The sequence below is a fragment of the Lynx canadensis genome, chromosome D1, assembly GCF_007474595.2.
Source record: "Lynx canadensis isolate LIC74 chromosome D1, mLynCan4.pri.v2, whole genome shotgun sequence".
NCBI lineage: Eukaryota > Metazoa > Chordata > Mammalia > Carnivora > Felidae > Lynx > Lynx canadensis.
Genome location: NC_044312.2, coordinates 18,128,849 through 18,141,055, shown reverse-complemented (window position 1 = coordinate 18,141,055; position 12,207 = coordinate 18,128,849). Strand labels below are relative to the sequence as shown.

Sequence of the window (12,207 nt, the reverse complement as noted above, 5' to 3'; positions counted from 1 at the left end):
TCCCCCCTGGAGCTTGTCCACTTCCTACTTGTCCATCAAGGTCCAACTTGACTGTACCTCCCTTTCAGGCATCATAGTGTGTTAGAAGGGCTGTGGACTTTGATGTCAGCCAGGCTTGGCTTTGAATTCCAGATCAATCCCTTGTTAGCCGTGTGACCTTGAATTAGCCTCTCTGTTAAGCTGGGGTTAACCTCAGCGTCTTCATTATAAAATGTGAATCATAATAGTTATCTTCTAAGATTGCTGTTGGAGAGGAAATGATGTATGATAAATGTCTGACAGGTAGGAGGTAGTCAATAAACAATAGCTATTATTATCATTAGCTCTGTTCGAAAGTTCTGCCTGCCTTCCTGGAGACGAACAGTTTCCTTTTTCCTCTGTGTTCCCACAAAGTTTTGTATGATTCCATTTTGCGTATATCACATACTATGGTCTCATTATTTTTATACATTAGACCTCATTCCAAGTATAGCTGGGGCCATTGTATGACTTATAAAAAATTGATCCTCTCAGCAGGCGTAGTGGGCACATGGTTTGGCAAACTAAAGGCTTCTCTGTAGGAAGAGAATCTACAGGTGGATACATGCCCCCACCACTGCACGTGCTTGGTGAGCAGTGCGAGTGTTAGGTTTCAGGCCCTATTCACTCCTTGTACAATATACTACCTGTACAACTGTTTTTGGAGGTTCTATGTATATAGCCTGTGAGTTCAGTGCAAGTAAGAACCGTGTCTTATCTACCTGAATCCACAACTGATGTTGAATCAATGTACCCACGGGCAGGTAATATTGGCTGAGGATGGGAAATACATCAGCAGGGTTAGTTAGGGCTCTGGCCTCAGGTGCAGGGGTAGGATCCTTACTCCTGTGGAGAAAGGGAGCCCATGGACCAGGGTTAGACTCAGGCTTGAGGAATAATCAGGGGCTGAATTGCTAAAACTAGGTGGTGAGCAAGAATGTACTTTGGGGACTGAGACAGAGGTTAAGGGCCCAGGTGTTGAACTGGAGTTCGAGAAAGAGCTCTTAGAGCCCAGAATATGAATGAGCCTGCAGATAACATCTTACCTCTGCCATATGGGGTGGGCAATCAGGACCAGAGTACCCTTAGAAGATATTAACATACCATTTTCTATAGCTTCCTTCCCCACCCCTGCCCCACGTCAATTCCTTACTGCCTGTCTCTTCTGTTGAACAGCAAGCCAATCTCTTAGAAGGCTTTCAGATGCCTTAATTAATACATTTCCATTTCTTTTGCAGACCCCTCGCTCCCCTTAACAGCTGGCACTCAGTGGGGAAGGAGGAAATAATTCCGAAGAAGTGAGCCTCTGACAATTTCCCAGCCTGCTTCTAGACGCCCATGGGGTTTGGAGGAATTCCCAGTCTGAAGCTGCTGATATAACTCTGAACACGACTGAAGCCCAATCCCCCGAGAGTCCCATGTCAATTCCTGTCGAGGTCTTTTCCTGAATCTGGGCCGACCTTCTCTGGACCTCATACACAAGGCCACTTTAAGGGAGATAAGGATTGAGGTTGTGTACCTTCACAGGTGATGCACAATGCCCTTACTTGATCCTGCCTTGCTCAGGGCTCAACTCACATCCGCCGTGGCCACACCGGAGCAAACATTTCTCTGATGGGTCTGTACTCCCCCTACCTCCACACCACCTCGTCTGTAACCTTTCAAAGGCAGAACCAAATCTGATCTGTCCTCTTACCCCCACCGAGGGTAAAAGGTCACAGTGACCTACACATAGTACGTGTTAAATTACCTTCTGCTGATTGATTATTCAATTGATAGCCGGTTTTCTAAGCCTTGGGTTGACATCTGCATTGACATAAACTCGCTGATGGGTGACCTTTCTAAGTTTATGCAAAGAACGCTTATTGTATGGCGCCTCGTCCCGTAGGATTCGAAGGAACTGTTTCTTAATGCTTTGCTGTGTTCTAGAAATTTCTGCTTGTCTGCCTGCCCTTCTAGCTGGAGGGCTCCTAGAGGGAAGGAACCTGGGTTCAAATCCGAGCACTTCCAGGTGTTGGCCTCTCGGGGGCTGTGCCTTCTTAGCCTCTAAGAAGGAAGCAGTTACAAAAGCCCCCACTCCCAGGATTAACGGCAGGGAGGACAGAAGTGTCATCCAGGTGTCCCTCTCAAGCCGGCCACTCAGAGCCACCTGCAGCCTATTCCTTCCTCCCCGTTATTCCAGCAGGTCGGGAAGGTTCGGCCGCAAGCGTTCTGTGTGCCAGTCAGCAGTTCACATGTGCTCTTTGCAGCGCAGTGAGGAGAGCGCAAGATTGGGGTCTGGAGGGGGCAGGAGTCCGGGCTCTGGCCACCCGGGGTGTATCTGCGCTTGCGTGAATCACTCAACTCTGAGCCTCCATATCCTCATCTGTGCACGCTGGAACAAGAATTCCTGCCTCTCGGGTCATATGAGGGTTAGATGAAATGCCACGCGTGGAGCTCCTATAAAGTGCCTGGCCCTTGTCAGGAGTGATCAGTTCCCTCTCCTCCTATGCGCTTTCCTGGGGGCTCAGCTTGGAACTCAGGAGAGACGTGACCAAATGTCTGGAGCACAGGAGACCCCCATCCTGATTCACCACAAAGCCAAGGGAAATAAGAGGAAGGAAAAAAAAAAAAAACCTGAAGGCCTTAGCAGAACCCTCTGGTGGATCTGGGGGCTCGTCCCAATCTTGCGGGGTGCGCGCAGGTCGCCTCTGGATGGGGAGAGGGAAGCAGTCCCCAGAGGTAGACGGGACAGCCCAGCTGTATTGGTGGCCGCCGTCACAGTCATCTCAGAAGAATGGGAGTGTGGCTGCAGTCTCAACCCTGCTTTTATTGGCTTTTTATCAGGTAGGTAAAAGGAGGTGCGTGGCAGAACAGAAGCTTTGAGAACTAGAAATGAGACAGACTCGTGTAAAGGCAGGGACTGCTGAGAGGGAGGGCGGAGGCGGCCGTGGCCCAACATGCAGTCTAGGGCTCTGGCCCTTTTCTTCTCAAGGACAATGGTCTGTGAATAATGAGCCACACAGGATGGATTTTCTCCCGTCTGGGTCTCGGGGAGTCGCAGGCCAGCACTGCGACTTGACCTGCATCCCTCACGATGCTCTTCTAGAAAGGGCCATTCCCAGAGTCAAACAGCCATCCCTCTTTCCCTGAGAGGCAGGTGCCCAAACCCACACTTAAAGGCTTACACAAAAGGGACGTTCACCCCACTCAATGGGCCCTAGAAGTAAATGGTGAGATCCCCACATGTTGCCATCTTTTTCTGGGCACCTTCACCGCCACTGCCTTGATTCGAGGCCCATCCCATCCACCTGGATCCTGGGACAGCTGTCTAGTGAATATGCCTGCATCTGGTCTCCCCAAATCCAGTCCATTCCCCTCTCTCCTGCCAGAGGAACCTTGGCGACCAAGCCAGAGCCAATAATGCCGCTCCCTTCTTCCAACAAAACAGACCATCTTGCTCTTCAACAGCTCCCCGTGAGCCTTCCGGACAGAGTTTAAATATCCAAACACACGAGTCCTATCACAACGGGCCCCTGCCTACAGCCCTAGTCTCCTCTGCTCCTTCCCATGTCTGACTTCAGCCACACAGAACCACTCACGCTGCTCAGTACGTATCTCGGCGTTTGCCGCATCTAGAGTATTCTCAATGTTTATTTATTTTTGGGACAGAGAGAGACAGAGCATGAACGGGGGAGGGGCAGAGTGAGAGGGAGACACAGAATCGGAAACAGGCTCCAGGCTCCGAGCCATCAGCCCGGAGCCTGACGCGGGGCTCGAACTCACGGACCGCGAGATCGTGACCTGGCTGAAGTCGGACGCTTAACCGACTGCGCCACCCAGGCGCCCCTAGAGTATTCTCATCTACCAAGAGGATCCTTCTCCATCCTCAATATTTCCCTTTCCTTGGTAAGCCCTTCCCCGTTCACACCTGTACCACCTTGCCCGTCCTTCTGCCAGACCTGTCCTTGCCCCTCACTACCCACCTGACCGTGAACAGGTTCCTCATCTGCAACATTTGATCGCTGTGTGTACTAAATGAGTTAATACAGTCAAGTGCCTAGAACAGCACCTGTCTCATAGGAAACACTCAATAAATGTCAGCCATGATTATTATCACTATTAATACAGCACATATCACATGGCACTGTAATTCTTCCTTTACCTTTCTGGCTCTTAGAGTAGACCCTGGACTCCCTACTGGCCATTCCTCACTTCCAAATAGTGCTTGTCAGGGAGTGGGTACTTGGATGAATGAATGAGCGATCACTGAACCCCATCTCTTCCTGATTTGAGTAAATTCAGAAACCAAGGGGAAGATAGAGTAAAATTCTCCCTGAGCTTGGATATCACATGGGGGAATGCGCTGAACACTCAGTTTTAGCCCTTGGATTGGTATCTTTCTTTTAAAGAATAGAATTCTCTGACCCATTTGCAGTTAAAATAGTCTGGCTTCATGGTGAAAAGTAATCCCAGGGGGACTAGTTGTATTTTTTTAGTTCAGCAAAATGTCTCTGGACAACCTTCCCAAGTGGATTGAGGCCACGGACAGCCCACAATACCAGGCCTCTGGCAAACTCGCTCCCCAATCCTCTCTCAAAGGGGCCCGGCAGGGGAAATGGAAGGAGGCATTTCGGCTTCATTTACACTTAACTCATCAAAATGTCACTGGAAAGAGCGATTTGATGTCAAAGGCTTACGAGCCTTGGTTCTAAGCCTTCCAAAGCCCTTTTCTCTTTGAACCTAAATGTGCCATTCTGCCAACACGGTGCTGAATGCCAACAGGGTGGTTGGTTCTGAACTTTGAAGCCAGAGGAGGACTCTTCCTCTCCCGAATGTGATTTGCAGCTGGGTCCCGAGGATGTGAAATGCAGTCTCTCCCCCTCCTGGTTACCAGTCCTCGGGGCTTAACCGACAAGAACGCCTCACCCACACTGGGGGAGAGAGGAAGGGGTCACAGAAGCCATCTGCCCGGCTCTTGCCCTTCACAGATGGAGTGCAAACCCTTCATAGGCCAGAGCCAGATCTGGGTACCAAGTCCTGGGCACCCTCCAAATCCTCTGCCTAGGAGGACATCTCCAAAGTGAATGCCAATGGTGGCTGCGGGGACCCGAGGCTGCCATTACAGCAGGTGAGATCGTGTCCTGCCGCGGACTGGTGCCTGGGCTTGACCCTGCTTCTCCGCTTGCTGGCTGTGGGACACTGGGAGAATCATTTTGTACTTCTAAGTCTCCGGTGGCTTATCTCTACGATGGGGATAACGACATCTACTTCACGGCGCTATTGTGAAACGGGTAAGGAGTGAATACTGGTGAAAGCGGTTTCGGATGGGAAATCACTGCAGAATCTTGTGAAGCGTTCCGGAGACAACGGCCCAGACGGATATGCCCCTGATGGCGCTGCTTCCCAGTTACCCGCCTTGGGAAGAAGTTCTCGCGTCTTGGCCAGGACTCCAAAACCCTTTCACAAATGCTCCACCCCCTACCCCGTGCTCGGCCAGGTCCTGACGGTCACCCAATCCTGACACTGCTCCAGCTACGTGGCGGGCTCTGCGTCCTCCCCCCCCCCCCGTCCCCCCTCCCCCCCCCCCCATTCTCAACTCTGGGCAGCTCTTGCTCATAGGGAGTTCGTTTTGAACAACAGCCAACCTTTCTGCTCCACAGCTCCCTCTAGCCACAACCCCTTCTCCTGCTTTCCCATAAAAGCAAGGCTTCTTTACAGACCATTCATTCCTCCCAGGTTTGACCACTGCCACCTTATCTCAATCCTGCCACCCACGACACTGCTCTTGCCAGTGACTTCTGTATCGCTAACTTTCTGTACTTCCTTTCAAGGGGTGGAAAACGTCTTTACCCATTTTCTTCCCGGGGCCTTCGGCAGCCTCCCGAGCCTGTGTTTTCCTCCTGGGTGATTCCTTCCCCACTCGTGGCTTCAGCAACCACCTCTGATTCACCGCGCACCCTAGCACCCAGAGCATCAGTGTGCCGAGCCCACTGTAGCCAACTCCCTGCTGAATGCCTCTACCTGGATGTCCGAAAGGCATTACACAGTTCTCCATTCCGAAGCTAACTTCGTCCTCCCTTTTCCTCGCAGGCCTGATTTCCTCTTGAATTTTCCACCTCAACGACTGGCATTACCATCCACCCCGACGTCCAAGTTAGAAATCTAGGAGTCTTCTTACTGAAATACCTGTCTCTCGTGGTCCACTCTCATTTGGTCCCTGTGTCCTGGCGACTTCTGTATTAACATATACTATGACCCCATTTTCACTTGTGTAAAATACATGTTCATTAAGAAATCAGAAGGGAAGGGGCACCTGTGACTCAATCAGTTGAATATCCGACTCTTGATTTTGGCTCAGGTCATGATCCCGGGGTTGTGGGATCGAGCCCCGCACTGGACTCTGTACTGAGTGTGGAGCCTGCTTAAGATTCTCTCTCCCTCTCTCTCTCTCTCTCTCTCCCCCCGCCCCCTCCCCCACTTGTGCGTGCTCTCTTGCTCTCTAAAATAAAATTATTAAAAAAAAGCACAATTTAAAGGATTCACCATCTGACCACTGACAAGTAGGATCTATTAATAGCAACTCAAACCAATAAGCCTTTTAATGGCTTAACCAAAGAAGCAAGAGGCATCCAGACAGGGCATAAAGGAGGTAGCCCCACGATCCAAAAGTTTACTCCTGAAATGAGTCTAAGAAAGCCAAGACCTTTGTTGCACAGGCAGGCTTCCCTGCCTCTGTCTTGTCCCACTCCTCCAGCCGTCCACACTCCACACTGGGGGCCCTTCGTCACGTGGGACCTTCATCAATGACCGCTGCCTGCTTCCTAGCCTCGTTTCCCACCATGCTCTGTTTCAGGCATCCTAACCTAAAATGGAAATATCCATGCATCTTCAGCCTGGGAGCTCATGCTCCTTCCCTCCCGGCACGCTCTTTGCTCTCCATGTCCCTCCTGTGCCTGGCCAACCTCTCTTCGTCCTTAAAGACTCTGGCCAAACGTGACCTCCTGCAGGTGGCTCTCTTACACGTCACCAGCAGAATCAGGAGCCGGTCCTTCAGCCCTCAGTCCATACCCTGCTCTTCCCCATCAATGCCTTTCTCACTTTTACCCAACTTTTAGCCAACTATCTCCCATCAAAGAGAGACCCGGGAGCCATCCACTCATCTTTGTATCTGAATACCTTGAACAATTTCAATTAACACTGTAAGTAAGTTTACTGGGGTGAAACAGGAGGATCCCTGAGACTGTTCCTGGGGTACCTCCTTCTTCACACTACTTCAATCCACCCCTTCTCCTCCAAGTTCACCTCCGTCAAGACAAACCATCACTGTGGGCAGGCCTGCTACGGGCTCATCCGGGAAGGATCTGACTGGGGCCAAACGAATCCAGATCCCAGAGCCTCCCCAAATAGATTCATCCCGCTCACCTCTGCGGCTCAACCACAGGACCGGGGGGGAGAGGCCACCCACCTGGTCCAGTCTATGTGAATCTACTTGTCACTCCAAGCACATTCCCACCTGTAATGGGATTTGTGCCAAAAGACATATTCCGATGATTTCCAAACAGATGCAGAACACATGCTTGAATGCTCTTCTACAACTAATAGGCCATGTGTCCAAACCCGAGAGCCTTGGATAAGCGGGTGATAATGGACGTGAACTCTGAGGCTCTCGAACACCCACTGGAGATGGCCCACGCCTCTGTACTTCACTCGTGTCACTCAGACATGCGGGAAGCTGTTGCGCTCTTCAGACTGTCTACAGAAAGAGATTCCTTAGCCAAGGGCTATCGGCCCCTTGTGTGTGGGGTGTGAGTCCCCTTTATATCTAGCCTCCGTCTCTCTTACTGCAGGCCAACCAGGCCTCATCTTGCTGGCTGTCCAGGGGAAGCGGGTGGGCAGCCTTGTCGATGCACACCCCGGGGGCCTCACCCTTTACATGGTCTCTTCCCCCAGATGTCACGTGTGCCACGTGGGTGAGCAGCCCCCAAAGCCACAGGCGTGGACAGTGCGCGCGGATACACTGGCCCAGGACCGCTGCGCCCCCAACACGGAATCTCAGGCTTACCCCAGTGTGATGTTGTGAACAACTGTTTTCACCTGCAGCTGTTAACAGATGACGGGCTTAGTTTCCTTTTTTTTTTTTTTCCTACGGGGGAAGGCATTCTCCTTGAACAAGAGGGGGTCACGGAGACACAACCTGGTGTACCTCCAGGAGCCTAATAATAATCATTCCAGAGGGGTGCCTGGCTGCCTCAGTCCGTAGAGCATGTGACTCTTGATCTCAGGGTCGTGAGTTCAAGCCCCACGATGGTCTTTGAGTTTACTTAAAAAAAAAAAAAAAAAAAAATCACTCCTGGTCGAAACCAGCTAAGGCTCGCCTCCGGGCTCCCCCAGCGAGGAGGGGGACGGAGTCATGCTCAGTTTTACCCGTGGCCCCTGGACGGATGGCGCGACAGCAGCTGTGTCCTAACAATCCGCAGCACATTCTGTCACTGGACAAGGCCGCAGGCAGGAAGGGGGTCAGCTGCTCACACCCATCGGCTGCAGCTTGAATTAGGAGAGCTATCACTGTTGATTCAGGATCTGACTTGTCTGAAGGCGGCCACAGGGTTTGGGGCACATGGGGAGGTGACACCCTGCGGGGTGAACCTCAGCCGAGGAGACTCAGCAGGTGCATTCTCCTCCCCATCGCTACGGGCTGTCTGGTGAGGCGGCACTTTCCTGGGTCTCTCTGAAGAGCGAACACTCAGCTGGGCTTGGAGCAGAGCTATGGCCAGCCCAGGGACGTACTCCTTTATAAGGACGGACAGATGTCCTCTTGGCCTGCCACTCCCCTCCCCTCCCCCTCACTCTGCTGCCTTGGAAGTGCACTCCCTCAATTAGCATGGGAACTTCCCCCTTGGGCTCAGTTTTCTAGGGAGCCCTGACTTAAGGCAACTCCTATACCTCCTGTATGTCAAACCCTCTGTATGTGTGTGTTATTTTATTATTATTTTTAGTTTATTTACTTTTTGAGAGAGAGACTGAGCAGGGGAGGGGCAAAGAGAGAGGGAAAGAGAGAGAATCTCAAGCAGGCTCAACACAACACAGAGCCCGACACGGGGCTCGAACCCACGAACCGTGAGCTCATGACCTGAGCTGAAATCAAGAGTCAGATGCTTAACTGGCTGAGCCATCCCAGGTGCCCCCGTGTGTGTGTGTTATTTTAAATCCTTAAAATTCTTCCCAATGAACACTGAAGGCTTGCAGAAGGGACAGAAAGGATAACATAACTTGCCAAAGAACACACAGCCAGTAAGCGCATGGACTGAAACTTTAGCTTAGGTCTAACATCGGGATCTGTGCTCTCTCAGACCATGAGCGCTGAAGCCTGAGAGCCCAGGGCTTCAATGTGGACTCGGTACTTATTAGCTATGTGATCTCTGGCAGGTTACTTGACCTCTCTGACCCTCCCTTGCTTCGTTGCAAAAGTGACAGATTTAGATGTGGTGAGCTCTGAGGTTTCCTTCGGTTGGGACATTCAAGGCCCTGCCGTTCCAGCCTCTGCAATGTTTCTGTACGACAGGATGGATCTTGGCTTTAGGACTCATGGAAACCTAGGGAACATCTTGGCAGACACATCTAACTGTTGAACCTGGGGAAGGTGGTGGTCCCAGCATCACCCGTTCCAGCCCAGAATCAATCCCAGTGGCATCCAGACAGCCTCTGGGCTGGAATGCTCTTCCCATTCTTCAGATCCCAGCTCCAATGTCACTTCCCGAGGGAAGACTTCCCTCCCCTGCACTCTCGCCTCTCAAGACTGGATCCCACTGCCCTCTGGTACGTCCTCACGGCTCCTTCTACTTTTCCTCCCTTGCGCTAACGGTTTGAAATTCTATATGCATGTGATCCTTCATTAACATCTGTCTCTCGCTGGTAAGTTTCATGAAGGCAGTGTCTGCGTTTATGGGGTCCCCCCCACTGTATCTCCAACATCTGGAATAGCAGAAGGCATTCAACAAATATTTATTGAATTAATGGTTTCAGTAATTAATTAGTTGATATGAGTAGCTCTGTCTAGATGAGACCAAAGCAGCAAGGGTTTGGGCTTGAAAGCCAATCTGGGGTGAAGCTGAAGACCCCTGGCTGATTGCCTAAGTCATTCAGTGTGTAGCCGCGTGTCCTTGAGTCCCAGGCTCCTCCCCTCTCCCTGCCAGTCCATGTCATAGCTCATTAGGGGGCTGATAAGGGGACTGGCTCTACACTAACTCTGACATCCCTGAAGTCGCCCTACCAGTCACCAGGCAGGCCAAGGAGGGCTGAAGAAACGGACGCAAGGTGACCAAGTTTGCCGGTAAGAGAAGGAAAAGGCATGGCAGTTCAGCCTCCTGGGGTTTAACCACCGGGCTCCACCTCTGCAGTGAAATGCAAATAAAAAATCTGTTTTTTTTGGGGGGGGGGATGGGGGGTTGAAGCATGGGCACCATCAGCAGGGTGGGCTCGAATCTCAAAGACAGCAGACAGGGTCACCTTGGTGGCTCAGTCGGTTAAGCATCCGACTTCAGCTCAGGTCATGATCTCACGGCGTGTGAGTTCGAGCCCCGTGTCAGGCTCTGTGCCGACAGCTCAGAGCCTGGAGCCTGCTTCAGATTCTGTGTCTCCCTCCCTCTCTGCCCCTTTCCCGCTCACACTCTGTCTGTCTCTCTCTCAAAACTAAATAAAAACATTAAAAAAAAATCAAGATAGCAGACAGCTCTCTGAGGAAATCTTCACCCCTATGCCCTGCCCCTGTGAAATGCTCCCTGGGCTCCCTAGGCCTTCTGTGGCCTTCTGTTGATTGGTCAGTCCTCTGTATGAGAGCCTCTCCTTGCCAGCAAGGCCTCACTTCTGAAACAGCTCACACTGGAGGGTTCAGAGTCTTGCTATGTACCCTGCCGGGTCACTGCAAATGCTGTCTATACAGCCAGGCAATCTCCTAAGCACCCCTTCTCCTCAGCTCTTAAATAGCTTTTCGTGCTCCTGTCTATACAAACCATTTCACCATGAGGCATCAAAGACTGCTTATTTAATACCCAACAGATATTTTTATCCTTGAAGACGATCACGGCAAAAATGTGTCTCATACCCCAAGCCTGGTACATATAAAGGGTTAAAATCGTATTAACTCAAGAGATAAAGGGCAGAGAAAAAAGAAGGAAGAGAAGAAAAGAAGAAAGTCAGGCAGAAGGGAAGAGAAGTGTGGAGGGAGGGAGCATGAAAAGGAAGGAGAGAAGGCGGGGCCCAGTTGGAAGGGTACCTTTCTTGGTGACATCAAAGTCCGGCTGCGGTGGGGTGCGGCGGTGAGAACAGCGCAGGCCCGGCTGTTACACAGATCTGGGTTCAAATCCCAGCCCTGTCTCATACTAACTATGTGGCTTCAGACAAGTCATTCAAGCCCTCTGAGCTTCAGATGGCTCGTTTGTAAAGTGAGGATAACATCGAGCTAAAGGGTATGTTTAAAGAGGATTCAAGATAATGTATGTAAAGCCCTTGCACGTTGGCATTCACTGGGAGGCTGCAGGGGCTCCTTCTGCACGTGGAAAGCACAGAGAGGGAAAGGGCTTGGTTCAAGGTCATGCTAGGAACCCAGGTCTGTGCTCTCTGCACTGAGTGCCCATCACCAGGACCCGGCCACAAAAACTCGGTTACGGAAATAGGGGCCGTGAAACAGTAACGGCTTAATTAATTTGTACAGCTGTTAATACTGTGTGCCAAGAAAACAAGAGATGTCCCCCAGGAAGAACTTTCTATATCCTTGCTCTAACCAAACAGATGACTGACATTCTACGATGCTCACCTGCATTTTAACCAACTCCCCACATTCACCCTGAAAATCTACAGCCTGTTCAAGTGCACCTTGGCTCGGGTCTGTAGAAGCACGTTAACGACAGCAGAGAGTAGTACGAGAAGTAATAACAAAATAGCCGTAACTGTGACCATCTCCTCTGACGGTTGAACCTTTTCCCCCTGTTATTTTACCATGTCTTCCTTGACCAGCACTTCTCCAGTGTCAAAGTCAACTGATGTGGCGTGTTCCATTCTCCCGGGCCCACCCAAGCTCTGCCAGGGGGTGCTACCGAGCCGTAGAATCATCGGAACGAACAGAAAGCACCAGGAGTATCCAGAAAACGGACCCCAAACCCAAACCTCAAATCCGTATTAATGGGTCAAGACCTCCATTACCTGTTACAG

At 51.1% G+C, this 12,207-nt stretch overlaps 1 protein-coding gene across 1 annotated transcript in view; it reads right to left on the bottom strand.

Annotated features, from left to right (window-relative positions):
* The window catches only part of GRIK4 (glutamate ionotropic receptor kainate type subunit 4), a 183,033-nt gene that overhangs the window by 64,517 nt on the left and 106,309 nt on the right, over positions 1-12,207 (bottom strand). The gene's annotated exons all lie outside the window — the stretch shown is intronic.